This window comes from Aquarana catesbeiana, linkage group LG09, assembly GCF_042186555.1.
Source record: "Aquarana catesbeiana isolate 2022-GZ linkage group LG09, ASM4218655v1, whole genome shotgun sequence".
Classification (NCBI taxonomy): Eukaryota; Metazoa; Chordata; class Amphibia; order Anura; family Ranidae; genus Aquarana; species Aquarana catesbeiana.
Genome location: NC_133332.1, coordinates 210,334,461 through 210,360,760, shown reverse-complemented (window position 1 = coordinate 210,360,760; position 26,300 = coordinate 210,334,461). Strand labels below are relative to the sequence as shown.

At 43.2% G+C, this 26,300-nt stretch overlaps 1 protein-coding gene across 4 annotated transcripts in view; it reads left to right on the top strand.

Moving 5' to 3' along the window:
* Window positions 1-26,300, top strand: part of NACC2 (NACC family member 2) — a 250,949-nt gene that overhangs the window by 36,987 nt on the left and 187,662 nt on the right. For 2 of the 4 annotated variants that reach the window (XM_073599632.1, XM_073599628.1), the window contains exons 2-3: window positions 7,279-7,417; window positions 9,042-9,105. The gene's annotated coding sequence lies outside the window, so the exon portion shown is untranslated. The remainder of the gene's footprint in view (window positions 1-7,278; window positions 7,418-9,041; window positions 9,106-26,300) is intronic. The other 2 variants (XM_073599634.1, XM_073599629.1) reach the window with 1 other exon arrangement.

Sequence of the window (26,300 nt, the reverse complement as noted above, 5' to 3'; positions counted from 1 at the left end):
CCAATGAGGGACACAGATAGAAATAAAAACCTGACATACGTTCCAAAGAGGAAATAGGACTTCCCTCTTTATCTCCAGCTAAAAAAAAAAGTTTTTTAGGTGGAATTTAATTTTAATGTTTAAATATCAACATGGGGCACATAAAGTTTTAAACATTCATGTCAAAGTGACTTCACTCAAAGCATGTTTATGTTGGGAATATGCTATTGATTTTCATTGATACACTGAGACCAGATACTTGTTCCAGGTACAGATCCTGGTCTACACTAAAAGTGATACCCATTGAAAAGTTTGGCATCTATATACATTATTCGAGACTGCACCATGGCACCAGTCCAGTGCACCACAAATCGTTCTTGGATACTTCCTTCATGTTCTGTATGGGGAACATGTGAGATGAGGAGGGATGGTGAGAACAATGTGCATTGCCTTCCGTGATCATCGTGAGATGTGCAGCCTTTACAGAAAGATAAAAGGGCGCTGAAATGTAATCCGCCTCCTTCTGTTTCCTCGTTCCCCCGCTCACACTTATGTGGAGAATTTCCTTCTTCTGATTTAACTCCGTGAGAGAGAGAGATTTGTAACATAACATACAGACTAAGCTAAAGTTGCTTAAACTGGAACTTTAAACACAATCATAAATGACACATATGGTGCAGTCTGTCACTAGCATTAACACATCAGTCTTTGTTTTTCAGAGTCCCAACTGAAACTGTTTTATTACATGTTGATCCTGCCAGTAGATCTGTTATTTTTCCACTTTCCATAATAGGCCATGCTGTCAACAATTGTTTCAAAAGACTGTTAAACCTCAGCGCTCTATCTGTGGAAGATGGTTTTTTTGGCGATGCTGCTCTCCTTGAGCAGGGAAACTCCAAATCACTTGAAACAGAAAAAACGGAGGACGCAAACGTCTAGTGCATTACCTTAGACACCTTAAATTTTTTTTATTAAAAAACGCCAAAAGCATACTCACAAACATAAAAATATAAAACTGACGCATTTCAGGAGACAAGCTGCCTTCCTCAGAGCTATGAGGAAGAAACTATTAAGTGGGGGCACTTACAATGATCTGCGTTTATTCAAATGGCTTGAAACTTTTTTTTTTTTTTTTGGAGAGGACAAAAAAAACAGTTGGCAGGACTTGGGCTTTTAGTTGCTTGTCTGAAGTACTTTTAATGGAACGTTGTGGGCTCATGTCAATCAGATGCGTTGGGGCTGCACTTGTCGCCATTTCCAACCCCAATTGCATAGTTGAGGCAAAATGCCTTGTTTTTAATGATGTCAGTTCATACCAGTGTTGTGGTATGTGCTGAAAAAAGAAGTACTGCAGACATTAAAAAAATACTGCAGTCCCAATGTAAACTACCACATCATAATGCCCTCTTGGTGAATAGAATTCTATTCAAATGTCCCTTGTGCCATTTAAATAAAGTTCTTAAAAAAGTAAGTCCTGTGTCTCCCAGCTCACACCAGTGGCCATGCGATTAGCATGGTGTGAACAAGCCCTGTATGTCCATCTAAGACTATTTGTCCACACAACGCTGCTGTGTGATTTTCATTCCTGAAGGTACAACCTTTTCGCCCTATTGCAGAAAGAGGAAAAGTAACTGAAATACTAGCAGGATCAAGAGGTAATAAAATTATGTTATAGGGGGAACTTAAAAAACGAAAACTGCTGTGCTAGAGCCAGTGATTAATTACACCATGTTTGTCATTTTTGATCTAAAGTGGAAATAAGTAATTTTCAAAAAAAGGCAGACCTTTATTGCAGAATAGATTGTGTGAGTCTCTTCTGCCATAATAGCTTCTGCTTCGCCTGCTAACAATGTTTCTTCTGATTATACACAGAGCCATGCTTGTGCAACTCCATGTACAATCTTGGCCTTCTCTAAGCCGGAACGAATTAACACTGGTGCGCAATGTGAGGGAGTTATCATTTTAGGTCGATCAATTAAAATGGTAAAAAATCCTTAGCCTAACTTTTTTTTTTAAAAAAGTTCTCTCCCCTTCATACCTATCATGCCTAACCTGTATAAAAAGATGTGTGTAATTTACCTATTTTTAATCTGCTCCAGTCACATGCTCCCACAGCTCTTGACTTCCCTTGCTCAGTGAGGGGCTACTGCAGGGGTAAGGAGGGAGTGCAGACAATAGCTTGGCCATGGTAGCTGGAATTCCCTGTTGTTGTCGAACGTTCCCTGAGCCAGAACTTCAGGATCATGGGACTGGAGTGGATTAAAAATAGGTAGGTAGTTTTTTTCTTGTTTTTGTTTTTTTATACACAGGATAGATAGGGAAATGGAACACTTTTAAGAAGAGTAAGATTCAGGATTTTCTTCTACTTTTTAAGATGACCAAAGACGTCAAACCTAGAAGAGGACTGGGGAAGATGTCACCAGAGAGGTAGCAGATGTCACATCACTGTTGGGGTGGGTTGATTTGGGAGATAAGTGTGCCAGTATCCGAGTATTACGGTAAAGTGCAAGTATTACGGTAAAAATTTAAAGCTGGCCATACATAGATCAAATTCCGCAGGTTCAGCAAGGACCAAGCTTCGATTCATTAATGGGCAGGGAGGTTGACTTATGTACAACAGCCCAGTCGATTTTTCCCCACTTAATCCATGTCACTGGCTATAGCAGGCGGCACTCAGTGTATTCTCATGGCGGGAAAGTCTCGACGCTGCCCAAATAAAATGGCTCATTGGGGAGGATTCCCCCATCCACATTGAGTGTGTGGATGGGGAAATTGAGTGTTTGAACGGAAAAAAATGACTCTATAGGCCTAAATGATAAAGGAAACCTGTTTTAAAAGAAATCTATATGCTGCCATTGCTGACCGCCTTCAGAAAAGGCCAGTTGCCTGGCTGTGATGATGGTCCTTTTGGCTTTAACTCTTTCTGAATGACTAGCCAAAACAAGTACAAAAATGCATGTCTGTCTGTGTTGTTGGACATTAGAGACACAGGCATGTCATAAAAAAAAAGCATTTTTCAGGCAAATGGGGTGGTTTTTCAAAAATGGCAGCAGGTCAGGGCTTACTTGGACCTGTAGTTCCTCCTCATCATGTTGGACTTTTGCAGAAACTGCTGTTTCCTGCCTGGCATCTCTCAGCAATCTGTGAGTACAAGGGGTGAATCACCCTTAGTACATTTCTTTCAGGGCACCATGACCTGCAAATCCTACCTATCATTGGTTGGATGGCCTTGCTGCTGGTGTCTCCAGTATTTACCAACAATCCTAGGTGCCAAAGCAATTGGTTGCGCCCTCAGTATTCTTCAAGCTTAACCCTCACACACCTACTATGATATTTTTGCGTCAGGCATCATAGAAATTTAACAATTTCTCACAATGCAGTGAGCAATAAAAATCATTATATAGCACTAGAGTTTTTCTGTTTAACTTTTAAGACCTGGATAGTGCAGCTGTGGCTTGATCTGATTTTCAGTGTGATTTTGTAGTATGACATTGGTGTGTTTTTTGTAGGGGAAGGAGATTGCGCAATTCACTTAGCATTGGTATATACTGCTGCTAATGTGACCGTTTCAACAGAAATACTGTTTTTAACTGCTTTCTGCCCGCACTATAGCCGAAAAAAGAAGCTACAGCGCGGCTCTAGAGTTCTGGTAGGACGTCCTCCCATGTGCACGCCTCTTGGGGCCCGCATCGGGCGCGCTCTGTGACTGCTGTGTCCTTTGGACACAGCTGATCACGGTAAAGTGTTGATCACAGCGACTCCTTACCATGTGATCAGCTGTGTCTAATCACAGCTGGTCACATGTAAACAGACTTGCCGGTTATTAGCATTTCTTTCCTTACACGCTGTCTCTGTCTGAGGAAAGGAGAGCCGATAACCGGCAAGGCTGACAGAGCACAATGAGTACATTGTTTACACTGATATCTAGGACACTGATCATCAGTGCAGCCTCATCAGTGCAGCCTCATCAGTGCCCATCAGTGCAGCCTCATCGGTGCCCGTCGGTGAAGAAGAAAAATAACTTATTTGCAAAATGTTAAACGTACCTGTACATCGCAGCTTTTTTACGGGTGCTGGGCGCACATGCGTGTACCCTGTGATTGGACACAGCACAAGTTTGGCAGTTGACTTCAGCTAATGATGTTGGCTGAAGTCAGCTGATCGGCTGTGACCAATCACACACGGAGTTCTGTGTTTACAGAAACATAGAACTCTGTGTACTATGAACAGTGATCTGGCTGTTTCTTCTCCCTGCAAAGCAAGGAGAAAAAACAGACAGATAGTAAAGTAAAAGCAGCACATATTACACTTGTTAGGCGCACAGTTAACCCTTTTATTGCCACTAGATATTAACCCCTTCCCAGCCATTGTCATTAGCACTGTATTCGCACTGATCACTCAGTATTAGTGTCACTATTGATGTCAGTGTCAGTTAGTTTCCCCCCCAAGCCAACATCAGCTAGCGCCAGATTGCCCACCACACTATCACAGTCCCACTAGGTCGCTGATCACCTTCATTACTAGTATAGTGTCATAGCTGTGTAAATTTGCAGTGTGTATATATGCCTGAGTTTGTAGACTCTACAACTTTCGCACAAACCAATTATACATTCATTGGGATTTTTTTCTACCAAAAGACATGTGGCAGAATACGTTTTGGCCTAAATTTATGAAGAAATTTTGTTTTGTTTTTTTTTTTTTATATGCTTTATAACATAACAGAAAATATTGTGTTTTTGTTTTCAGAATTGTCTGACTTTTTTGTTTATATTGCATAAAATAAAAACCTAGTGGTGATCAAATACCATCAAAATAAAGCTCTCTTTGTCTGAAAAGTTATATAAGTTTAATTTGCATTCAATGTTGCATAACCGCAAGTTAATAAAATAGCACTATCGCAAAAAATGATCTGGTCATGAAGGGGGTAAAATCTTCTGGAGCTCAAGTGGTTAATAAAGGACTTGTCCAAAACCCGTTTTGTGTTTTTTTTTTTTTTTTTTTTTTGCGTGAATAAGTAGGGGTATTATGAACCCCTTACCCATTCACATGGGGGGGGGGGCTGGTATCTGGGGGCCTTCTTATTGTTAAAGCTTGCAGATTCCAATAAGTTCCCTACCCGCAGAGCCCCACAGCAGGTGGGCCAGGGTTGCGGGAAAGAGGCACTCATCAACATGGGGACAATTAGGCTTTGACAGGTGGGTAAAGTAACCCCCCTCCCCCCTATGTTGAGGGTATGGTTCTGGGGGGATGAACGCCCACTTTCCTCTTTCCTGGACAGCCAGGCAGCCTGCTCAGATAAGGGTCTGGTATGGATTTTTTTTTTTGGGGGGGGGGGGGGGGGAATCTAATATTTTCTTTTGGTGTGGGGTCTCCCTTAAAATACATACCACACTCGAAAGGCCTGGTGTGAATTTGGGGGGCCCCCAAACCTTTTTTTTTTTGTAGTTTTTTTCTTTAATGTCAGGCTCCTTTTGTTTACATTCTGCTGTCAGCTGGGAATCCCTGGCTGATAGCAAGGATGATCCACTATTTTTTAGGACACCGGCACATGCATTTCTATGTGTTTTTGGTACATTTCTATTGAAATCTGTTGGACCAAAATCGTGTTACAACAGCACCAAAGTGGCACTAGTACCTTTCCAAAAATACATCGCAGTCGTGCTGCATTGATGTGAATGAGCACCATTGAACATAATGTCACAATAAAGTCGCATCTGAAATACCACTACTGTGAACCAGGTCTAAAGTCGAACTCAAGGCAGATATTAACCACTTGCCAACCAGCTGCCGCAGTTATACTGTGGCAAGCTGGCTCAGCTGCATGAATTACCGTACTGGTACATCGATACGTGCGTGAGATTCTGTGGGCGTGCGTGCTGATTGGCCAGCAGGGGAGCCAATCAGCGGGTCTGGCGTACTGGATACCCGCCGGCTGCCCGCGATCATTCCCTGCAGAGACAGAACGGGTAACTGCCAGAGTAAGCAAGACAGATCTCCGGCCTGACTCATTCATAAGCCTTAATATATAGTGAATCAAAACAAGAACTATAAATATACACTACCATCCAGGTACCCACATTAGGTATATGTCCTTTACGAGGATCATACACAGAGCCCCGCATAATTGTGCAGGCAATTGTTTTAAAAGGTGACCATCACTAATATATATATTTATTTAAAATGCACTTAGTAATTTTTAACCTGTAACTAGTATAAATATAAAAATTTCTGTAATCCCCTGTATAGTAGCGCTAAAACTGGGAAATGGAAGGGGAAGCACTTGGCGATTTTTTTTTTTTTTTGTAGCTTTGGATAGAATGGGAAATAATTAGAAGCCCTGTCAGATTTCTATTGCCTTGAAACATTCATGTAACTAAATCCTGCTCTATAAATCCTGTTTGCTATATTGTAGCTCGGATGAAGGAGGATTTGTGTATGACCCCCAAAAAGCATTGGCTGTCAACTCTTGATGGACCCTTTTTATTGCAACAAATAAAAATGTATATTTGAACTGATCCTTACTGCTTGGCACTCTTATTATTTCATTCTATACAAGCTTCTATAGCTGTCTGTCGCTGCTGGGGAGATTCACCCTCCTCTGTTTGTCCTAGTGACCATGGTAACGAGGACTGAAAGCAAGAGAACATTCAAAGTGTTGAGTTGTCAATGGAACAGGAATAGAGGGGGAATCGTCCAACAGGGACACCAGATCTAGTGACAGCCGTCTGAGGCTGGGTTCACACTTATGTGAATTGCATGTGGGTTTCCCCGCATCCAATACACATTAACAGGAGACTGTGACCGGCTCTCAATGGAGTTTGGGCCTGATTCGTCTCTGAAATGGAGAACAGGGACACACCGGACCCCCTGCTGTGAGCTGCATCCAAATTCAGTGTGAACCCAGTCTAAGAGGGAGCTTCCTCTTCCTTTGTAGAGATTTTGCCTCGCTTCCTGTTGCCTTTTCAATACAAGAAGTAAAGGGAAATATCTTGAATGAGATGCATGAAGCAAAGCAAACCAAAAAGGCTTTTAGCCTTTAGTATTCTATATCCATAACAAAAAGAAAGTTTGAGCTATACATGGGCTGTATCAGGAGAAGAGAGAAGAGAAAAGACCTTGCCTGGCAGGAAAGTGGACCTGATTGCGTTGCTTAAAGCGGAGCTTCACCCATTAAAATAATTTTTCTCTCCTGTTTCCAGTCTTTCCCACTTACACAATAACAGAATTTTTCATTATTTTATAAACGCTTAGTTCCTTTTTTTTATGCTGCAGCCCAACACTTTCTGCTTCTTCCTCTAGGTGAGATTGATGTATGGACCCCTGCTGCCTGTTGGATTTCCACGTCACACATCCCAGTACAGATTATTTTATTGAGGGGTACATGAACAGACCTGATGCTAGTCTCTGCCAGGTATTTGGCAACTAGCAAAGCCCTGCAGTAAGTATGTGCATGCGTAGGAGATTCCTGCACAGGCAGACAAGCAACGTGGTCTCTACAAGGTGTCAGATACCCAAAACCAGCTGTATGTGTGCGCATGCAAGGAATTCCCATGCAGCTGCTTAGACATGCTTGGGGTCTCTGCCAGTTCCAAAATACCTAGCAGAGACCTGTATCACATCTGCACACACATAAGATATTTAAAGATGATGGCTTGGAAGAGGAATTATGAGAGGATAATATCAGAAGTCTGACGTTCTTTGACTGCATCAGAAAACATTCAGGCCGCCGCTGGACTGGCTGTGTAAATTTCAGGACTGGATGTACAGAAATATAAATCTTTAGAAGTTAAGACCATTCTGTTATCTGTATCTCGATCATGTATTTACTGTGTCTGGAGGACCAGATTAAAGTGGAACTCCAGACAAAATTTTTTTCCTAGTGTTGTATAGAGCAGGAAAAGTAAGAACCTCTGCCAGGGAATCGCTATGTGTTCTGTTGGAGGTATTTTCCATTACCTCCAAGGACAGGGTCACCAGTACGGATGAGCTCAGGCGTGTTCGCAAGTTCACGTACCGACGCCTGCCAGGAAGCTGACACTCTGCAGCGCTAATCACAGGCAGTAAGACATTTCCTGATCTGTGCAGCCACACTGTGATTAGCGCTGTAGAGTGTCAACTTCCTGGCGGGCACGGGCACGTGGACTTGCGAACACGTCTGAGCTCATCCGTAGTCACCAGCTAACAGCAAAGCTCTGGTTGGGGTTTTCTTTAAGATTTCACTTTCTTCTGTATCTAGTGCCGTAACTTGGGCTATACCAGTGTGACCGATCGTCAGTATTTTTACTGGCAACCAGTAAAAAAAAGAGCACTTTTCTCCTGCCAGTAAATGTCATTGACAGGAAAAGGTTGCAAATTAAAAACATGGCTGTGATGCTTGGCCGAGATCATCCGAGTGCCTGCTACAGTGTGTTTGGGTGGCACCTGTGAGGGACGGGTGGAGCCGGTGTCTGAGCATGTCGTGTGATGTCATGGTGCATGGGAGCCGTGTGGAGCAGTCGTTGTCTCGTGTGCGTGACGGGAGCAGGACTGTCAGTGCTGTTTGGACTGTAGTGGACTGAAGAGACCACCTGATGTGGAGAGAGACAGTCACTGTGAGGGACGTATTGTGTCAGTGAGGTGTCTTCATCATCTGTGCTGCTGCACACTGCTGTCAGTGTCACTGTGAGAGTCAATTTCATGTGTGTGTGCGCCCATTCTAATTTCTTGCCCTCCTGAGTCCTGTCCCTGAGCTACTTACTTACTATATCGAAAATAAAATAAGAAATATGTGTTTTGCCTTAATTTCTACCTTAAATCACATTGCTAATTGCATATTGTACTTGTTTGTAATCTACATACTGAAATTTGCACTTAAAACTGTAATTTCATAACTTTTGGAAATGCCGATAAAAACTTGGCTGTGCCAGTTAATTTTGGGTGTTGTGTAAATTTCAGTCTGGTAGATTGGCAACACTGGGCTATACAGAGGAGAGAAGAAAATGTATTGTATATATTGTCTTATAGATTTTGTTTTAGATCAAGCTTTGAAAGCAGTAATAAACAGGGTCCTCTTTATTTTACAGCGGCCCCAGAGTGAGTGTTCCATGGAAAGAAAAGGAGTGGAAGTAGTACAGTCCTGAAAATATGGTAAAGTAACTTGACTTCTGCAAAGGATCTTCTGTAAATATAACATTTTTTGTATTTTAGGATAATCACCATTGTAGGAACAAATGCAGCATAAACACAGCAATAATCTCGCCAACAAAACACCTTCTGGTTCTTTTTCTTCCATCGCTTATAGGTTTTCCCATGTCGCACTTGTCTGTAAAAATGCTTTTTGTATTTTACGGTTCCATCATTTTACTTTTTGAATAAGTTCCAGATAGATATCATACCAACATTTTAACTATTTCTCTTTTTGTATTTTGTAAGCTCTGTAGCTCCTCTTTTCCTTCTGTAGTCCTGCACACCTCATCCTTGTTAGTGTTTGCACTAATACAGTTTTTCCATATTTTGTTATGTTACAGCCTTATTCCATTGGATTAAATTAATTATTTTTCTCAAAATTATACAAACAATACTCCATAATGACAACGTAAAAACAAGTTTGTCTGAAATCTTTGCAAATTTATTAACCACTTCCCGCCCGGCCTATAGCAGATTGACGGCCGGGCGGTGGTTGTTATCCTGACTGGGCGTCATATGACGTCCAGCAGGATAACATGCCGCCATGCGCCCGTGGGGGTGCGCATGGGGGCGATCGGTGGAGCGGTGTGTCAGTCTGACACACCGCTCCACCGATCTTGGTAAAGAGCCTCCGGCAGAGGCTCTTTACCACGTGATCAGCCGTGTCCAATCACGGCTGATCACGATGTCAATAGGAAGAGCTGTTGATCGGCTTTTCCTCACTTGCGTCTGACAGACGCGAGTAGAGGAGAGCCGATCGGCGGCTCTCCTCATGGGGGGTCTGCGCTGATTGTTTATCAGCGCAGCCCCCCTCAGATGACCACACTGGACCACCAGGGACGCCACTAGGACCACCAGGGAAGCGGACAACATGTGGATGGCCAGGTATGTACCCCATGACCATCCACATGTGCACAATGTGCCCACTCTGTGCCAATCAGTGCCCACAAATGGGCACCGATTGGCACCATTATATTTAAGTGATGCCCAGCAATGCCACCCATTAGTGTCATCAGTGCCCATCCGTGCCACCTATCAGTGCCACCCATAAGTACCCATCAGTGCCACCTATGAGTGTCCATCAGTGCCACCTATCAGTGCCCATCAGTGCTGCCTATCAGTGCCCATCATCAGTGCCCGTCAGTGCCACCTCATCTGTGTTCTCGTTGGTGCCACCTCATCAGTGCCCATCAGTGCCGCCGTATCAGTGCCTGTCATTGAAGAAGAAAACATACTTATTTACAAAAATTTTTAACAGAAACAAAGAAACTTGTTTTTTTTCAAAATTTTCGGTCTTTTTTTATTTGTTACGCAAAAAATAAAAACCACAGAGGTGATCAAATACCACCAAAAGAAAGCTCTATTTGTGGGAACAAAATGATAAAATATTTGTTTGGGTACAGTGTTTATGACTGCACAATTGTCATTCAAATTGTGACAGCGCTGATAGCTGAAAATTGGCCTGGGCTGGAAGGTGTCTAAGTGCCTGGTATTGAAGTGGTTAAAAAAAAAAAAAATGAAAAAAAAAAAATCACATGTACATAAGTATTCACCACCTTGAAGCACTGTGGCACCAATTTACAGCCTCAAGTCTTTTTGAATATGATGCTACAAGCTTGGCACACATATTTTTGGGCAGGTTCTCCCATTCTTCTTTGCAGGACCTCTCAAGCTCCATCAGGTTGGATGGGGAGTGTCATTGCACAGCCATTTTCAGATCTCTCCAGAGATGTTCAATTAGATTCAAGTCTGGGCTCTGGCAGGACCACTCAAGGACATTCACAGAGTTCTCCCATAGCCAGTCCTTTGTTATCTTGGCTGTGTGCACAGGGTCGTTGTCTTGGTGGAAGATGAACCTTCACCCCGGTTTGAGGTCCAGAGCGCCCTGGAACAGGTTTTCATCAAGGATGTCTCTGTACATTGCTGCATTTATCTTTCTCTCAATCCTGACTAGTCTCTGAGGTCCTGCCACTGAAAAGCATCCCCACAGCATGATGTTGCCACTACCATGCTTCACTGTATAGGGGATAGTATTGGCCAGGTGATGAGCGGTGCCTGGTTTCCTCCAGACATGACGCTTGCCATTCAGGTCAAAGAGTTCAGCCTTTGTTTTATCAGACCAGAAATTTTTTTTCTCATGCTCTGAGAGTCCTTCAGGTGCCTTTTGGCAAACTCCAGGAGGGCTGTCATGTACCTTTTTAACTGATCTGTACCTCAATACAATCCTGTCTCAGACGTCTACAGACAATTCCTTGGACTTCATGGCTTTGTTTGTGCTTTGACATGCACTGTTAACTGTGGGACCTTGTATAGACAGGTATGTGTCTTTCCAAATCATGTCAAATCAACTGAATTTACCATAGATGGACTCCAATCAAGTTGTAGAAACATCTCAAGGATGATCATTGGTAACAGGATGCACCTGAGCTCAATTTTGAGTGTCATGGCAAAGGCTGTGAATACTTATGTACATGTAATTTATTTTTTTCATTTTTAATAAATTTGCGAAGATTTCAAACAAAGTTATGTAATGTTGTCATTATGGGGTATTGTTTGTAGAGTTTTGAAGAAAATAATGAATTTAATCCATTTTGGAATAAGGCTGTAACATAACAAAATGTGGGAAGTGCTGTGAATACTTTCTGGATGCACTGTACATTTGACTAGGACACAGTACATGGGCTTGCCGTCAAATCTGAATGCTCCTAATGAGATAGAATAGCCTGTTACACTTCATAATGGAAAGATTTGGAGGCTCTCCACAAAAGGGCACCTATCCTATAGTAGAATATATTATATACATTAATCTGGGAGCGTTATGCAAAATAGGTTTAGGGGCCAACTCACACCAGTGCGTTGATCTGTGCTTTACTGCAGCTGTAAAATGCAGAATAACAGAAGAACATCTGGAAAACCAATCATTTACAATGTGTTCTATTTACACCATAACGCTTGTCAGCAAACATCAAGATGTATGTCAACAGACAATAGGGCCTATTAAAATGTGACTAAAATGGATGGAAATGTACATGCATTTTCCATACATTTTAGCGCAAGTCAGTGTGAACTTCAATACGAGATAGTGTTGCACATTTTTAATTTCTATTTACTCCACTCACAAAATGCCTATGGCTGTTGGTATTTGTATTACCTTAATAGCTCTGAACCTCTAAAAAATGCAGCCAGTGGGTTTTCTGGTTCCAGGTCAAACCAATGTAGCTTTTAAAGAACGAGTATGAACAGCACACAATCGTAGAAAAAAAAAAGCTGTAATCTGATACAGGTGCACTATGAAAAGCCTGCTGAACCTTGCTACAGTGAAATGTATTTCCTTTATTTTCTGCTGGGGTTCCCCTTTAAACGTGGAACTTTTTCTTCTTCTTTTGCTTTTGACATCTCTCTCGTATGTGTTTACTCTAATGAACTGGAATGAGATATGTCATCTGACCCAAGAGCTTCTTCGCACAATTACATCTGCAGCGTCTGGAGGAAAATCTTTTTTTAGATTGATTATAAATAGCGCGATGTAAAGGTTTGCTGGAACATATGTTCCAATCCGATGAATAGTCCTGAGGAACGTAACAATGGACCCTCTGTGTTGGCAGAAACGGATGTTTGACGAAGAGAGGCTTCTTTTTCATTCTGTGTATCTGGACACTTTTTAGAAATTCAATTGTGTGATGTTTAACCCTTAGGGTGCTGCACTTTCCTCTTCCCGCTTGATTTACATCTTCATCCGAGCCTCATAAATTGTGCAGATTTTCTGCAGATTATGTTTATAAGCCTCCGAAGGCTGGATGATATGCGTTTGCCTGAGGCGGGAGAATCGTAAACGGCTTTACTTTGCGCACAGCACTTGCTGCGTAACTAATGACGCTGCTAATTGCTGTGTAAACAGCAGGCACCACTAACAGGCAGATTCCAGGCAAAAATGCTACACCTGGTAACAATAAAATAATAAAAACACTTGTTTGTTCCCTCAAATGTCAGGAAATACGTTTTCACATCTACCCAATTTTATTTCTGTTTAAAATCTATATTTATATGTAGTTCTGAACATTTTTTTTTATTTGCTGTGTGTCTCATTGGGAGATCTCTCTTTATTTCCTGTATAGGAGGACGCTAAAAGCGTCCCGCTAGCGGCCGAATAGCGCTGCAAAAAACAACGGTAAAGCGCCGCTAAAAATGGCAGCGTTTTACCGCCAACGCCCGGGGCGGCTCAGTGTCAAAGAGCTCTTACAGTCACAAATCCATCAAGTGCAAGGAAATCTCTCCAAAGTTGAGTTAAATCCACTCTTGGTTGTCACTGAAACAGATGTCCCAGATGAAAGATTTCTCTTGTTTCAGTGACAACTTACTTTCCAATCACTTCTGCCATGATGGAAAGGGCAAATCTGCCAAGTGGGACCACAAGCAGCAATAAAAACCTTTCCTACTCCATCCAAAACAAAAAAATGGATTTAGTCTAGGTTCACATCTATGCGGCTGCGCTTGATGCGTTTTTCAGTGCATTTTGCGTTTTTAAACCAGCGTGTTTTATGCATTTTTGCATGCAGGTTTCATGCATTTTGCGTTTTTACATTTTTTTTTCTCTTAATTCTGATAAGCCCTCCGTCCGCAGACCCTGACAACCACAGGCTAGGGTTGTGGGGAAGAGGCCCTTGTCGTCATCAACATGGAGGCAAGGTGCTTTGTGGTGCGGGGCACAGAGCCCCCCCGCCCCAAAGCATCCACCCCCCCCATGTTGAGGGCATGCGGCCTGGTATGGTTCAGGAGGGGGGTAGCGCTCGCTTGTCCCCTCCCTTTCCTGACCTGCCAGGCGTCATGCTCGGATAAGAGTCTGGTATGGATTTGGGGGGGGGGGGGGGGGGGCCACTGCATTTTTTTTTAAAATTTTAGCGTGGGGGGGGTCCCCTCCGAATCCATACTAGACCTGAAGGGCCTGGTATGGACCTGGGGGGGGAACCCCACGCCGTTTTTCTTTCAAATTTTTTTGCTGGCAGTTTTTTCTTTTTTTTTCTTTACATTCATCTTTTAGCGGGAACCCTGCTAACAGCTGATGACTCATCAGTTGTTAAGGACGCGGCGGCTGGCTTCCCGGCCCCTTGCTTAGCAAACAGCTATATATACAGTGGTAAAATAAGAACCACCTAAACACATCAAAAATCACATCAAAAATGCACCACTTGCATTTCTGGTGCAGCTCCATTGAAGTCTATTAGCCACAAATTGCGGAAAAAAGTACCCGACATTTCCAAAAACGCACCGGCCACAAAACGCATATATGTGAACTAGTACCATAGGAAACCATGTTAAATTGACTGTAGTGTGTTTCCTGCAAACTGCAAAACGCACAAAAAAAACGTATGGGTGTGAACATAGGGCTAGATGCACTAAAGCAGTGCTTCTCAACTCCAGTCCTCAAGGCACCCTAGCAGGTCATGTTTTCAGGAGTTACCTCAGATGTACGGCTGTGGTAATTAAAACTGTTCAAATCACCTGTGCAAAATAATGGTAAGCCTGAAAACATGACCTGTTGTGGCGCCTTGAGGACTGGAGTTGAGAAACACTGGACTAAAGGATTACTGCAAGTTAGCTGAAAAGAGGCTTATAGTGGGAGTGGCTCTTCTGTGATCTGGTAGGTGGTAGGTAGACACTTAAGGCCAGTACACACGATACAAAAATGGGAAGTAAAATTTCGTCCGACGAACGATCTGCCGATTTTCGGATCGTTAGTATGGTGCTTTCGACAGCCGATTCTGTTTTTTCGTCAAACAAAAGCTGGATGTGCAGACTATATAAAATTTTTGTCGGACGTGAACTCAACGTCCAATTTTCGTTTAATTAGTACAGTTTTCGTCTGAAAAAAAATCATAACAGCAAGACTACGCATGCTCAGAAACGAAAGGACACGTACAAAACTACACATTACGTCACTTCAAGAATTTTCGTATGGTGAGTAACCTCTTCACTTTCTATATGAGACTAACATGCCGCAAAAAAACGGACGTTCGGTCATCCGAAAATCTGATCGTGTGTACGAGGCTTTACATTGCTGATGTGAACGCATTAACATTGTGGCGACTTCTTAAGCTTTCCAAAGAGCAGGCAGGATGATGGCCATTGGCAGCATTTGTTAAAGTGATGTCACCCTTGTCCATTTGTGGGGCCGGTAGCCAGTGACCCCACCCCCCTTCCCACTTGCTACTCCCAGTCAGCCATTGGTCCTCTGTACTACACCTGTGCTATCTTCTTTTTTTTTCTCTACTGCAGATGGATACAATTGGCTCAGGCCATAGCACTGCCATCTACTGGTAACAGCATTTAAAAGCTCAGGCACTGTCACCTATTGGTGACTAAGGAAAAGGTCCTTGTGTTCGGTGAGCTTTGTCCAGTCCTGACTGCTGAACTGGTTTTGACTCTGGCCTGTCCTTGGCTTCTTGTAGCTTGTCTTTGTACTGTCCACCTTAAAGTGACTTTGTCAAGAAAACTATGGGGCTGCCATTGCTGGGTTTCATTTGAAAATGCCGATTGCCTGGCTGCGTGGAATCTATGCTTTTAGTCACTGACCCAAAACAAGCAAGTTGTTAATGAGTGTCAATACAAGTTATCTCTACACTTTAAGGCCAGAGACTCTCAAAGCATTGAAGCCAAAGAATGACCATGACAGCCAAGGATCTAACATTTTAAGAGGGAGGTTCACAATGACAGCCTCCATACTTTTCTCAGACCATCACTTTTTGATTTTCTTTGTATGATATGACTTTGGCTAAAGGTCTCCTGCCTGATGTAGGATATAATGTTGCCTGACACTCAGGTGCTACACTACCTATCGGCTGTAATCAATAGAACAGACCCATGTGACCCGTGTGCCACGATCTGAAAATGTCAAAACCTAAACTCCCTGGGCAGGGGCCCTGGCTGAAGATTGTCGGTCTCAAGGTGCAAAAATCAGCTGGGAGTACTCAGGAATGTTGATATTTGTGGCATCACTCCTCTCCTTCCTGACGCACCACTTTTATAGTGGACCTTTCAGCTAAATTAACAATATCATTTTACAGAAAAGCGCTAGCATTTATCATTTTTGTTAAATTCCAGTGACTTTGCCTAGGCTGAGTTTATGTCACCATTCTCCTGCAGACAGTAGGAGGCATTTTCTCAGTCTCCTCTTTTTGGTGCTCATTGTAACTTTGTAGCAAGTCACAAGGTGAGAACCCGCAGCAGAGGCTTAAATGTGTCAGATATTTGTAAAGATTGGCAAGATCTGCACAGACACCAGGATTTACATAATTGTGTCAAAGCTGAGCCTGGATCTCAGTACGGGTAGTAGATGGTCCCTTGGATAAAGGCTGCTGAACAAAGATGGCTCCATCCATCTGGTAAGAAATGCAGAGGGAGGCATTGTCAAGGGGAGTACTGTGGTCTCTGTCAGGGGTACCAAATTCCTGGAGTCATTGTACTTAAAGTGGTTGTAAATATCAGACATGAAATATAAACAAAGCATATCTCTCTATAGTCTGTACTTGTCTCAATTAAGAGCACTAAGTGTCATTTCTGCCTGCTTCCTCATACCTCTGCTATCAGCATGAATCACTTCACTTCTGACAAGTTTTCCTAAAACGAAGAAAAAAATGGTGACAGGGGAGGGACCTCCAGCAGATTCACAGCCTCAGCTCTGTTCCTGTGTGCTGTGTGAAGGGGGGTGTGTACCTTCCCTCCAATCAGCTCTCAGAGCTCTCCTCACTGAGCTCTGCAGAGTGTAACTTCAGTTCTCCGCCCCCCCTTTTTTTTTTACTTGCAGAAAAGCTTATAAATTCATCACTTTGAACAGATGTAGAGAAGAGAAGACTGCAGATAAACAGGTACAACTTATGTAGGAGGATTGGTTTAATCTCTGTGTATCACCTGAGGATAGCCACTTCCCTGGGCATATGTAAGGGTTTACAACCACTTTAACACACTGCTTAGCATGCATGAATGTACCTTGAAAATATACTGTACTGTATCTGATACCAGGTCTACCTATTAAGCTAGAATTATTAAAAATGTCCCCCATACTATATGAGCAGTACTAAATGATCTAAAATTGTACAAATCCAGAATTTGTGTTGTCAATATAAAATGGGTTATTCTTTAAATACAAATATGACTGGTTCTCTTTTGCAGATGTTACTATCCCTTTTGCTGGAGTTGATTTGGCAGTGTTGTCCTCAGTATTTTGTCGTACGTTGTGTATATCACAAGTCTGTGTTCCCGAGCTTCTGGGACTTAAGATGTTTCTGCAGGTTTAAACAACAGGACATTTACGTATGCAAATCTGCTCCATCTGGCAGGATTATAATTGACAGTGATTGGTTGCCGCAGCGCGGTGGCCATGAATATGCAGATGTCTCCTGTTTACTGAACGCCAGTTTATTCTTGACAATAGGTGAAACAACTTTAGGGCTCCTAAAAGTGAATAGTCGATAGAATGAGGGGTGTGACTGAATATGTGACAAGGGTGGGAAAAGACATTCAGCCCAAATGTGATATAATCGGTTTTCGGAGAGAGCAGGGCAGGCTGGAGCCTCTACAGGTTTTCTGTCTTTCGTTGACTACAATGGTAAAATATCTGCCCAATTTATTACAAGGTCAAAAAGTGGGGCTCTTTCTCTTAAGATGGTTCATACACATTAGTCAGGACCTCTCCGAGATGTGAGAAATTATCAGGTGAGTCAACCACCAGAGGCCAACCATAACTAAAACCTCAAACCTCTTTCCGGAAACCACTTTTTAATTAAAATGAAACTCCTCTTCTTCCTTTTTGGGGAACGTGTCAAGGTAGTGTAGTAACATAATGTTCATTTAGCCGGTTGCGTTCCCTCATGTTATGTCTTGACTTGAGGTTCCTACTGCTATCACTGGAAAGTCTACTTTCAGTGGATTATGGAACATAGGCAGTCACTTGATGTTCCATCATTCTGCAACCAGCAACCTGTCAAATCCCCCCCCCCCCCCAAACCCCCTCTGTCCTACTTTATTCCACAGCTACCCCTCCTTTACATAACTATCAATGCAATAAAGCTGCTGTCAAACTATTTTATATCTCTCTGTGTTGGTACCCCCTTCCCCCTGTAAATGTGTGACTTGATATCCAAGTACTGTTGCCCATAGTGATCAGCCTTTTTTTTTTTTTTTTTTTTTTTTTTTAAATAGAGAAATTATATTTGGTTGCTGTAGGCAGTGCAACTTGTTCCTTCTTGCCTAACCATTGGCAATTAAAGCATTTCCAAACCCAAAAACAAAATTGTAATATATTGCAGCTTACCAGTCCTTAGATGTGGTAGCTGTACTAGTTTTCCTTTTTCTGTCTATTTCCCTTTATTTAGAATTGGTAATCTTGTCAGTAACAGTTTCTGTTCCTTCATGTCTACACTCATTTCTCAATTGTATCTATGGGGTCAGCCATGTGTTTTTGCCATCCCTCCCAACCACAGGTGTAAATGAGGCCTCCAACTTACAAAAACATGGCATTTATGGCAGAATCAACAGGTATTTCTGTACTTGCTGAAAAATATTCTTTGTCTGAAAAGTGAAATTGAGCCACCACAGCTAAGGCTAATCTGTAATATTTCATTTTGGGGGGGTTTAGATCTACTGAAGAAATTGAATGACCATTCTGTATATATGGGCAAATATATCTGTATTCATTTTGTGTACTTGTTGGGATTTGCAGGGTCCTGAATATGCAAGTGTGGTCAACAGGTAAACCCTGAAGAGCTAGGAAGGGAGCTGTGTAAAGTATGGCATCCTCAACATCCCCCCTGTAAGATCTCTTCCCACTAGTGCTAGAGGAAAGAGAAAAAGCACAGACCCCATTAGAAAGGAGTGCGATGAAAAGGAAGCGGAAAGAGAAGAGCTACACAGGATGTTTGAATTTGTCTGTGTTTCAGCGGCTATTAGACATCTGGACCCAACAGTAATGTAGTCTAATAGTTATATTGGATATTTTGGAACTTGCCATTAGCTTTTAAAGCGGAACTTTACCCTTAACAGTTTGATAAAAATGAATGTTCTTTAGCAAGGAACATACATTCCACATTAATAATTATGCTAACAAAATGTATAGTGTGCTGTGAATTGCCTCCAGCATTGCTCCTGTTTCTTCTTGCTGGAGGCTGCCATTTTACTGAAGCCCAGAGCTCCTGAACAGCAGTAAATCATAAAGCGGAACTAAACCCATCAATTTAACGGTTTGAAAAAACAGTTACATTCCTTGAATGCTGGGATTTCTAACTTTCACATTTGCTTGTGTCCTCATCCAAATTGCGAAACCATCAAATGGCTGGTGTCTTAAAGATCACATGTGCAGCACCATGGCAGTTGCAGATCAAACAGAAGCATCTTCCTTGGCTGTAAAGGATAGGAGGGTTTAATTCCACTTTAAGGTTGTCAGCAGATTGGCCTCTACAAACACAGCAGTGCCTAAAAAATAGAGATCAATTGAGCATGTGCAGAGCAGGATGTATTACTGGATTTTAAACAGTATAAACACTTAGTTTTAATGTCTCACGTAACTATACCTGCAAATGGGGCCAGCATGAAGTGATCTAGCAGCACTTCATTTTCTGACTATAGTTCCACCATGGTGCCAACCATTTCCCAGTTTTGTATGAACAAATGATTGAAATTAGTGTGAAAGTCTGTTGATAATGCCTACAGCTGTGTATAGCTGTATAAGAAGCTGGTGTAGTTGTGATGGTTTTAAGACTGTTAAAAAAAGGGGAAGCTCTGCTTGTTTGCTTCCTCCCCCCCTCCGCTGCCACATTTCTCACTTTTCGGGGGGGGGGGGGGGGGTGGATACCTGTTTTTGACAGGTACTCGTCCCCACTTCTTGGAAGTTTGGCCCCCTCCTCCTTCCACCGCCACTGGGCCATTCAGAAAGTGCAGCACTCTTCGTACATGCGCAGTAGGGAACCGGCTGTGAAGCCGCGAGGTTTAACTGCCTGTTTCCCCCTATGAGGAATATCAGCAGCAGCACCCGGGAGCTTATTGAACTCAGTTGGGGTGCTGACATCGTGGGATCCCTGGACAGGTAAGTGTCCTAATATTAAAGGTCAGCAGCTACAGTATTTGTAGCAGCTGACTTTGAAATTTTTTTTTTGGGGGGGGGGCGGGCTGGAGCTCCACTTTAACAAAACCGGCAAATCTATAGCAAATATTTATGTTTGATGCAGTTGTAATTTTTCAGTTATCAAGAAGACTTTGTAAAATTTAAATATTGATTTTCTTGACACCTCAGTTACTGTTTAAAAAGTAATGGTACCAATGTGCACTACAGCTTCAGAATTTCTGAAAGACAGAGTTATCCTTTAAGTCCTCCAGCTAGTATTGTCTGTGGCATTTAGGCTCGGGCCACAGGACAGCAGTGAGTTAAACAGAGAAAGCGAGCTGACAGAAGCCTCAGCCAAAACTGGCAAATCCAGGTCAGCACTTTGGTTTCATGAGATGTGGGGGAGGACAGCGTGAAAGCGAATACACAAGCTGCTCAGAAAGTAGCAAAATGACTTTGCTATCCTACATTTTTTGCCTCTGTGTACAGAGATCGCAATGGCGATATCCTGGGAACTGTTATAGTCCTTTCTTTAATAAATATGGACTGTTAAACAGTTATTGCTGCTGCTACTTTGCCAAACGGATGGTTAACATAAACGTAGTGCAGGCTGGTCGACCTGAACATGCTTTACTTTGGCTATACCAAAGGTGATGAACTGGGGGAAGAAAAGTTTCAGCTCACAGCAAACTTCCTCTCTGGTAAACTCGTGGAAGAAGGAAGAATACTTCCAAATGTAATATTCAGGCCTCTTCCAGCATAAAATGGCAGCTAGCAAAGTAAGACAGTTGGACAGTTATATAAGGGTAAAATATTTGGTCTGTGGTGCTGGAATGAGAAGTTTTAGTTTACCAAGTTCTCTAGTTTCTTTTATATATATATATATCTATATATATCTATATATCTATAGATATATAGATATATATAGATATATATATCTATATATCTATATATCTATAGATATATATATAGATAGATAGATAGATAGATAGATAGATAGATAGATAGATATGTATATATATCTATATATATATCTATCTATCTATATATATATATATATATATATATATATATATATATCTCCATATTAAATTCTGGCCATTCCTGGTTTGAAACTTGAAAAAGTGTTGCCAGTGCTCCCAGCCCCATTCTCCTCCTGAAGTTTCTGCTAAACTTGCAAAACCAAGCTTCTTGCCAGTGCTGTCCATCATTCTGATCATCTGTTATCACATAGTGCGTAACTATCCTAATACAAGGGTGTGTGTCAGATTCTTTGATTTCATTAGCTACATTCTTGTTTTCATTTAGCCATTCTGTGAGCATGAAAGCCAGAAGACTAGCATTTTCAGAAAGAAATAGAAAATGGCAGCACCCTTTTTTCTGTCATAACAGATTCAGTTTAAATTGAGGCGTATGTACCCATCACTTGTCACGCAGTACAAAAATTGATCCAAAATGTCCAGAGTCACAAGGGGTTAACCAGAACCGTTTCCCATTGGTGGTACTGGAGCAGTGCGCTGCCACCCCTGGAGTGCATTAGCTTTTAACCTTGTCATATGGTGACACAAGAGGACGTAGGAGAGCACCATTAATGTGCACAATTAAGTCATCTTGACCCATTGGCAATAAAATATTTCTGTTTATCTCCCTCACTGTGCAAATGTAAAGTGATGGTCCGATTTGATTACTATTTATGGCAATTAAAATTCAGATACACTGAGTGGTATCCGAAGTCACAGGAAAGGCACCAGTAACATCTGTTTTCCCAACTGCAGCACCAGTGCGATGAGGTTGAACTGGCAAGATATGAGTGGCTCAGTAAAGATGGGGATTTACCTGGGTAATACAGTCTTTGCCATTGTTACCCTAAGATCAGAGGGCAACTGCCTGTTTAAAGGAGCACCCCTTTTATTAAAAAAAAAACTTTTTTACCTTGTAAGAACATTTATTTTTATGCTATATCACTTCTAATTTACCCCGTCCAATCCACTCAAGTGGCAAAGTCTGAGTGGCAGTCTGCAATGTTCTGACCTCACAAGTAATGCCTAATACTCTCTGTAGCGGCCAGATTCTTATCTGCACCCCCTCGGTCTTCTGCAAGAGCCTCTCCATGCACCTCCATGCACGGTGACATTCACCTCCCTAGCCCTGAATCCAGCATACATGCAGTATACTGGAGTGTGTAGTTTTGAGGTTAGATTACTGCAGATAGGTTCTTTTTAAAGGCCCTTTGTTGCCAAGTTAAGTACTGTTCTGATGGAGGTTTATGTTCGCCTGACTCACAAAATGTATGCTCATTCCTTGGGAATGAAGCAGCTATTCAGCATCACTGTGGGATCAATTCACAAAGCTAACACACCGGGATAGGGATCCTTAAAGAGGAACTGCAGTCTGCTCACATAATTTGTAATAAAAACATCTTTGCCATTCTGAAGCTTCCCTCCAACCACTTTGCATATTATTTTATATATATTGTGATTCTGTACTTGCCTGGCTGCATCCATTTTAACTGTGGGCAGCTGAAGCTACTGCCTGTTCATTTACTGGATTTACACAGACACACAGAGGCACACTTCCAGCTCTGCAGCCTTGCAGCTTTTCCTCTTATAATTCATCCCCCCCCCCCCCCCTTCCTGGCAAACTCTCAGGAGAGTGAGAGAGCTGTGCATGATGTCATAAGCCTAGGCTTTTTACCAGACAAGAAACAGGAAGTGGGCTGTATAAGGTATTTACTACCAGGAAAAAAAATGTTTTACTATTCAAAGTTGAAACAACAAGGACAGAAGATTTAATAGATGGAAAGTTGAAAAAATGACTGAAGGCCCGCTTTAAATTAATTTTGTCCAGTAAAATTATAGTGGGTGGAAATAAAGATCCTTATTATTGCGTGAAAGCTTTGTAAATTGAGCATAATGGCCACTTCCAACACAGCTAAATAACTTAAAGGATTAGTCCACACAGGGGCTATAGGTGAAGTCTGTTAGGCTAAAGCTGGCCATACACCAACCAAAATTATTTCGATCCCTGCTGGACCTGCCAGATTTCGACCAATGTGTGGGCTTCCCCTCTCGACAGAAGTTGTTTGTTTAACCACTTGCCGTCTGCCCACAGTACATTTACTGCAAGCGGGTGGCAGCTCCAGGCTAGGCAACACACTGGTACGTTGCTCAGCACATGCGCACTGGCGCGCATTGGTCTGATACAGTGACCCCTGTGTCCGATGGACACAGTGATTGGTACCCGGCCAGTCATGTGATCACTATGAGCAATCATGGTCAGCACAGTGGTTAAGTGATTAGCACTTACACCTAGCAGCACTAGGGTCGTTGGTTCAAATCCCAAACCATGGCACTACCTTCCTAGAGTTTGCATGTTCTCCCTGTGCCTGTGTGGGTTTTCTCCATATATTCTGGTTTCCTCCTACATTCCAAGGATATGCTGTAGGTTAACTAGCTTTTCTCTAAATTGGCCATAGTCAATTGTGTATGTATGAATATGAGTTAGGGACTGTGACAAGAGTCACTTTGGGTGGGAGGTTTGTGCAACTCAACTTACCTCAGAGAGCACTAGAAACTCTGTGTTCAACTTCCCCGGATCCTCTTATGTGTAAATCACCCTGTGTCCATTAGGGGCACAGGATGCCTGAGAACCCCACCATGATCTGTGCTAGTCAGACTCAATGTTGTATATATGTATTTATTGTGTGTTGTCTCATGCTGTTGTGGACTCTTTGCTGGGATCGTTTGGGGTGTGTGTTTGTATTCCATTGTTTGTGTCTGAAAACGAGAAAGAAACGGATATTATGTGATGGATGTCTATGTGGAGGGGGGGGGATTCCTCCAACAGCTCTCCCTGCTGATAAGACTGTTTACTGATGAGAAATTTGAATACACCTGACCTGTGTCTATTGTAATTGGACAGTTTGCCCCGCCCTGAATCCAAGGGTGGGGGGAGTGTCTCTAAGTTGTAAATCTGTTGTAACATGTGCTTGAATAAAGGAGTTTGATGTTGTTCACCCTACACCGTGTTACGGCTGGTGACTGGGTGGGCTAAAGGGTCTTGGATAGTGCTGGTTCTGGACAGAGGAAGCATTTACGGCGGACATAGACCTGTTGAGGACAAGGGTTCGTCACAACTGGTTGGCAGCGGCGGGATCTTGCTTCCTGGCTGTGAACACGTCCAAACCTCCACCTGGATCCAAGATCAGGATAGCAGACTTCAGTCACCCTAGCGGAGATATGGATCTGGCATCAGAGTTTCCGGGGCTGCTGCGGATCATCCTTTCAGCGTACACCAGGTCTGTGTCTGCGGATGAATACCTGAAGGTCAGGCAGCAAATTCGGGTAGGACTCTGGATTAGAGCCCTCCAGGTTGCTGGTATGCAACAAGGCAAGTGATTTCCAACCCCAGAGCAACAAGCCAGTGAACAATGGAAGTTACGGATGCAATTCCTGGGAGAGCGGCCCCAGGAGCAATGGGTGACTGAGTTGGACAGGCTGGTCCAGCAGAAGATAGAGCTGGACAATCGGTATCGGGCTCTGCAGTGGCATGCAGAGCAGGAATATTAGAGGAGACAACAGAATGCTCTCCGGCGGGATATGACTTTGGCCTGGATTACTGTGGGAGAGCCTTACAGATTGTTTTGTGTTTGGCGATGAACGGGAACCTACCCTTGAAGACCTCCGAGAATACAGAGAGGCTATGCTCGGTCTTGCAGGGGTCTCAGAGCTTAAACCTCATCTGGACTATTTGCTAAGGAAGGAACAGCATCTGGAAAGGGCATACAGAAAACTGCTATAACACGTTCAGCAGCATGCCAGAGAATCGGCAGTGGAAACTTCGGAGATCGCCGTCTCCAAAGCTGAATTGCTGATAACAGGGCAGAGCTCTGCTAACCTCTGCCGAGCAGCAGCTTCAGCAATCCTGAGAGAAGAGGCAGTTGGCCTTTCTCCCACAATATTGACAGAGACATGGGATTTTCTGCCAGCAGCATCTGTAGAGTTACCAGAAACTTCTGCAGTTGAAGCGCTGGCAACTGGACAGAGGGTCCAAGACCTCTGCCCCACACCTGCGGTGGTTCCGGAGGCCCAGGGTGAGAAGGAGATAGTCACTTCCCAGCAGCAGATCAAGATCCAGGGGGAGAAGGGAGAGGAGATGTTCGTCCTCCCTTCCCAACAGTTGGCCAAGGTGGAGGAAGCGATCTTTCCTCCCCACGAAACATCCATGCACCTGGGAGACAGTACCAGAGACATGTCGTCCCAGCAGCCAGATGAGATTACGGGAGATGGAGCAGCTGGCTCCCCTTCCCAGCAGCAGATGGCACCCCAGAATGATGCCACCACCCCAGCAGGAGAGCTGGCATCAAGGCCAGACATCACTGAGCTCTGCCCAACACCAGTAACCTCTTCTTCATTCTACGGACAGGAGATGGTGAATCACTATCCCCAGAAACAAGTTATAGAGATTGGAGATTTGATAGACTGTTCTGCTGAAGAAGAACATCCTGGTGAGCCTCCAGCAGAAGAGCTGCTATTAGGACCAAACTTCTGAGCTCTGCTCAGCACCAACAGCCGCATCTGTGGAGTTACGAGAGACTTCCCCAGCTGAAGCGCTGGCCACCGGACAGAGGGTCCAAGACCTCTGCCCCACACCTGCAGCAGTGCCAGGGGCCCATGGTGAGAAGGTTACGGTCACTTCCCAACAGTTAGCCAGAGTGGATGATGTGGGGTCCTCAGTTAAAGTGCTAACAGGGCAGAATGCTACTGGCCTCTGCACCCAACTGCAGCTTGAGCTGATATCGGTGGATGGGACTGCGGTCTCCACTCACAGCAACCCAGCAGAAGGGCTGGCAACACGACGGAGTGCTGCTGGCCTCTGCCCTCAACTAACAGAAGAGGGAGTTCATGTGAAAATGGAGGGGATTTCGACTGACACAACCCCAGAAAATGGTGCAGCACTGAGACAGGAGGATGTCAGCCATGCTTTGCGAGCATGGGGGGATTTTCAACTACCAAAAGTGGATGGTACTTCAGTCTCCACGTGTATACCTCAGGGATGCTGGGCA